A 5,788-nucleotide genomic window follows, 5' to 3' on the forward strand; every position below is an offset into this window, starting at 1 on the left:
GACAAACTCGATTGGAGTTAAGAAAATCAATGGTCCGGAAAAAGGTGGTCAATCTCTTTGGTTTCGTTTTCATTCAGTTTTTCTGGAGCTTATGTGATCTTACGCGAGAAACAATTAAGATTATTCAGCAAGGGCGCTTTTGTATCTGGGTTGTCACCAAGCTATCTCATGTCAATACCTTTTGTATGGTCACGTTGTGTTTGCGCACGCAAACCAGAACACAGGGTGCCCACACTAGCGGCGTGTCTGGTCGTTTGTTCTAAATATAAAGAAATGTATGGGAGAATATTGAAGAGTCGTAATATCGTAAACTTATATCAAGGAATAATTTGAATATATCAACAAAGTTGAAATGGTAAATTGGCTACCGTTACGATTATAAAAGCTGACGTTTCGAGCCTTAGCCCTTCGTCGGAGCGATGACGAAGTACTAACGCTCGAAACGTCAGCTTTTATAAAGGTCGGCACACACGAGGGGACTAGTCCCTGCGACTAGTCCCAGCGACCAGTTTCATGCGACTAGTCCAATAAATGTGTGACCTACACATTTCTGTGGTCGCAGGGAGCAAAATTTGGTCCCTGCGACTGGTCGCAAGAGTTCAAGACATCGGCTTCAAGACATCTGTATATGTTTACAAAACTAGAAATAGTTTTTTATTCTTCAGCTGTAGAAATTTAGAATTCAGGGAAAATTCATAGAAACTGCAATGTTTACAAATACGGGAAGTCACGCATCAACCTGACCCGTGATTGGCTTATCCGTGATTGGCTTATTTACCGTTTAGTCGCAGGGATTTGTCGCATGAAACAAATGTTTGTCCCTTCGTGTGAACTGTTTCTGCGACCAGTCCCTGCTCTCGGCCATGTTCATATTTAGTTTGAAAACGAGTTTTTTCAAGTGGCAGCCCTGGGCCATGCGAAAATCGATTTCACTTTGTGATTGAAAGTGAATGTAAATTTTGTTATGGCTGAGCGCTGCCACTAATATTGTTTTTCATTCTTCTTTTAAAAGGTATTTCATTTCAGTTTACCTACATTTCACAATTTTAAGTCACTTTCACTTGCACTTTGAATTTGATTTAAAATTGATTTTATATTTCAATTCAACTATCTCCATTTTACTTTGACTTAAAAGCAAAGTGGTTTTAGTTTTAGTTTAAGTGTACTTTTAAATTTCATGTTATTTTACTTTTAAATTTCATTTCATTTTACTTCGTGTTTTATATTAGTTTTGATCTATTTCTCAGTGAAACTAACATTTATTACACAAAAATATGAGAATTTTTGTTGGCAGTTCTCGGCCACCATATTAGATATACGCTCACAAAGCTTGAAAGAAAAATCGAAAACAATGCTTAATATGAGATCGCAAATCATCTATGTGAAAGCTTCGGTTCTCTTCAAAGGTTTCAACCGACGGTAAGGTGAATGCGGGTTATCCTCGGTGTAAAAACCTGACGAGGTTTTCTTTGTTTCACGAGGTATTGTTTTGCTGAACGCTGTTTCAAATGTTTTGTTCTCTTTGTTTTATTTCACACGTTAGCTTCACAGGTTTTTACACGGAGGATGAGCCCCGTATGCACTAATTTAACTTCACGAACACATTCTCAGTAAACTGACATGTTTACGTCGCTTTCCGCTCAAGTCTCATTTGCAAAATGAGATTTCTTTTGGAAGCCCTCGCATGACAAGCAAAGTTCCTTCGTAGCTACCACAATATTATTCTATGGTTCTTGATACACATTCACCCTTACCTTGAGCCTTTACTGTTGCAAAAATGATGAGAAACAGAGGAATAACATTTTCTAATACGGCCATGGTGTTCGCCGCACCTAAATTTATCGACACCACGGAAATCGAGTCGCAGGTGTCTGAAGCTCACGTCTCGAGTAAAAGCGAAAGATTATTACTCGGGCTTCCGTAGGAAAGCCCGAGTCTAAAAATGCAAGCCGTTTTAATTGGTCGCCAAAAGGGGGTCATGGTCCCAGGCGTTCCTTGTGTAAACCGCGGAAACTGGGATGAGAGTGCGACATCTTATGTTATCGTGAGCTCGCTCTTTATAAACAACGTAACTTACAGAATGCTATGTTTTGTGGAGACTGCTTTGCAAAGATTCCTGTCTTATAAGCTCATCCCACAGGCAAGCGCACACGCCGTATGTGGTAGGCCCACGCTAAATGATGTTGAGTGTTTTCGGAATGGGCCAGCCCGCGAAATTTGAGCCAAATGTGGAAAGTTCATACTAGTTCTCACGAGATAACAAATGAGCCATAGGTGAGCTCAAACTACGAAAATACTGGCAAAACTGTGAAGGCCTATTTAACAACAAATTATGATGCTGAGACGCACACCTCGGTGAAAAAATCAAAACTGTTCGTGAACAACACCGAATTGGATAAGGATACTGACAGAGGCAACCTAAATAGTAAATACATATGATGTACGTATATGATGTTTGTATATGAACTTCATATATTTCATTGTATCTCACCTAAATAGTAAAGTTAGATATATAAGCTTAGCTCGTCCGTTAAATAACCTGGCTGGTTTTTATTGGGTTCAATATACTTTTAAAGTACGATTTGGTGTCTTGTACAGAATCACTATTAACAAGTGGTTCATGCGTTAGCGTGCTTTCATCGAGACTTGAGCACGCGGGAAGTTTGGAGATCACGAATTAAAGATGCTTTTTAGAGTTGGTCGAGGCGCAGCTGAGAGAAACTCTGGCTTTTTGAGTGCTCTCCAAACCTCCCAAGTGCTTGAAGTCTCGATGAACGCACAGGTGACACGTAAACCAATTGTTTTATAACATTTTCAACGAGGTAGTTTATGTATAAAGGGCTGAAATTGCCTCTCCAACGCTTCAATACGTTTAGTTTGTTTCGCAAAAGTATTTCGCTATGTTTCAATGATCTTGTCTCAGATTGGTCAAAAACTGACAGATAAATTCATGCGTGGAAATGAAGTTACAGCTGCGAATCGAGATGAAACCGTTGATTTTTTTTGTTTTCCCTTTCTCTGGGCTCTTTCTCGCGGGTTAAAAAAATCCATTCCCAAAGAAAACGTAGATAGATTTTCAACGGCTTCGCTTGCTGCACTGGCTAGTTTAATTTTTTTGCGGAGGCTTTTTTAAGAAAAAAATGCCAAAGTCACTCGCGAGAAAATAATTTTTTCGCCAGGCATTTGTTGCTTGACGTCACCAGCTTGCACAATGAAAAAATGAAGCACGCTCGCGCAATTGAATTTGTTTGCACGAATTTACAAGCTATGTAATAATTGTACTCGTGTTTGGTGTGAATGCCATGGATATAAAAGAAGCTCTAGTGAACGCTCCTCGAGCGTCTAGTTTCGGTTAGCACTCATCTCCATACTTCAGAATGATGTGACGTCATTCCAAATCTTCGTAACCTTTTTCGGAACCGTTCGTCGAACACTTCGGGTTCATTCAAAACATGGCAGTAAACCAGGGCAGAGTACATTGCCTTTTCTCAGAAATATAGGCGCTTGCCATTGCAAGTATAGTGTGTCTCATTCTTTCGCTGAGCGAGACAACCTTTACGACTTCATTGGTTTTTAACCGATAACATAAAATGGCTCAGGTTTTCATCTCCCAGTACATCCTTCACATGGACTTGTCAACAAACAATCGTGTGATAGTGGTTTTATATTAATATGAAGTCAATAATACGAGTCTGACAAAGATTGGGAACCTGTGATCATCAGCTCAAAACAAAAATGTGTTGGTCATTTTGAAGTATGGAATTGGCGCCATATATGAAAGTGACGTTCCGATAATTTCCAAATGGCCGAGGAATGTCTGAAAAGTTTCACCTCCTTTTAATTCCTTTTAAAATATTACTTTATTGTGATTCAGTAATGTTTGAACAACAAATAGATCTATATCTTTGTCATGCAGATTTTGGATAACACAGATGGAATAAGAAGGGACATGTGTGATAGACTCAAAGGTGATATTTAAAATGGAAATGTGGCCACAGTTTGAAAGGAGAATCTACATTAACTAGCCCATGGAGAACGACCTCAAAGATCATGTAATCGGAGAGGTATAATCCAATCAAAAAAGACGAGGGATGTCAACATGAAGATATTTTTTTCCATGAGTAGTCAAACTGCAGACAGTGGGAAAAATGTTTTAAGTTAGCCAAGTTTTCACTTCATTGACCAGTTTGAAAAATAACTACCATTTAATTTTTAGTAATAATAATAATAAGTAATAATAATGATAATGACAATGACGATGATAACGATAACGATAATGATAATGATTATAATGATAACATATTATTTCTATAGATTGGTGGCATGACCTATTGACAAGAGACTGGTTAAAAAATCCACGCCCTTGTTGGTGAAGGGGTCAAAACAGTTGATGAAATGAAAAGGCACTTGCGACACTATGTCAGGAATGATCTTTTTGCTGGTCAGAATCCCCCACCAGTCATAAACAGGCACTATCATCCCAAGGATGTGGATATCAGGAACCACATGTATAAGGCAACTGTAAAACAGATGCTATCCAAGGTTGACCAGGAAAATCTTGAGGAGAAAATTAAGGGGTGGAAACCAGAGAATCCTGAGGATCTCTTTTTCTTTAGACCTTACACCCTATCCCCTGTGGAGGCTGTGCCTGGCAACACCTCTGACACAGATAGCAGTGTTGAAGCTCATACCACTCAAAACCTCCTATTTTTTCATCAAACAGCTTGGCAGAGGCATTTGATGAGCTGATATGGAAATGAAATCATGCTCCTGGATGCTACATACAAGACCATGACATTTAAGCTTCCATTTGTCTTCCTTGTTGCTAAAACCAATGTTAACTATACAGTGGTTGGGGCTTTTATAACCCAAAAAGAAACAACAGCTGCAATAGAGGAGGCACTGAAAATATTCCGTGCCTGGATTCCCAAGTGGAGACCCCAGTACTTTATGACAGACATTGAGTCTACATTTGAAGGATTGTACAGTGTTTATGCAATAAATGTTTAAAACATAGAATTATGCACATGCACAATGCAAGAATGATTTTGACCCCCTTCCCTCTGTACTTGAAAGAAGCTGTGGTGTCGGTTTGCCATCAAAGCTGTAATAAGAAAATCTCGAACAACAAAGCTCAACTTTTTATTTTATCTCTAGATACAACAACTTATATCTGTGATTTCCATCGTGAGCAATGTTGAGAGAGATGGAATTCTGCAGATAGTGGCTAAACCGTGAAAGGGGGGAGGTTCTTTCCTTGCTTTGCAATGTGGTGAGGTCTCCAACAGAAGACGTCTATCACACAAAGCTGAAGTCCTTAAGGTCTAGTGAGTTGTGGATGTCAAGTTCTCAACTGGTTTGAGAAAACAAGGTTGCCAGAAGCCAAGGTACAGTTAAACTATAGAAAAAAAGGTAAAGCTATAACAAAAGAAAACTGACAATGTAATCAACACTTCTTATTTATTACTTTTGGTGATGCAAAAAGGGTTATTAATAATGATGTAAAAAAAACCATATTTTCTTTTAGAATCTGAGGTGTTTATTGCAAACTACAGAATTGTGGTTCTTGGTTGCTATGTGCATGCACTCAGAAACACGTTATTCAGCCCCAATGGGCTTTTAATTACAAAAAAGATTAAGAACTGATGTTTAAAAAAAGTAAACCAATGGGGAAACATGTATCACATTTGTTGCAATATGCCATTCCACATTTAATTAGCCCATAATTGTTTAGATCATTTATTCCCAGTATGCACCATTCTATTGTTCACACTTAATTAGTTGTAGA

General features: G+C 38.6%; 1 pseudogene; it reads left to right on the forward strand.

Moving 5' to 3' along the window:
* The first annotated feature begins 3,910 nt into the window (after positions 1-3,910).
* LOC148731493 (uncharacterized) lies at positions 3,911-5,646 on the forward strand (annotated as a pseudogene).
* The last annotated feature ends 142 nt before the right edge of the window (positions 5,647-5,788 follow it).

Source organism: Stylophora pistillata, chromosome 5 (assembly GCF_964205215.1).
Source record: "Stylophora pistillata chromosome 5, jaStyPist1.2, whole genome shotgun sequence".
In the NCBI taxonomy this organism is placed as follows: Eukaryota; Metazoa; Cnidaria; class Anthozoa; order Scleractinia; family Pocilloporidae; genus Stylophora; species Stylophora pistillata.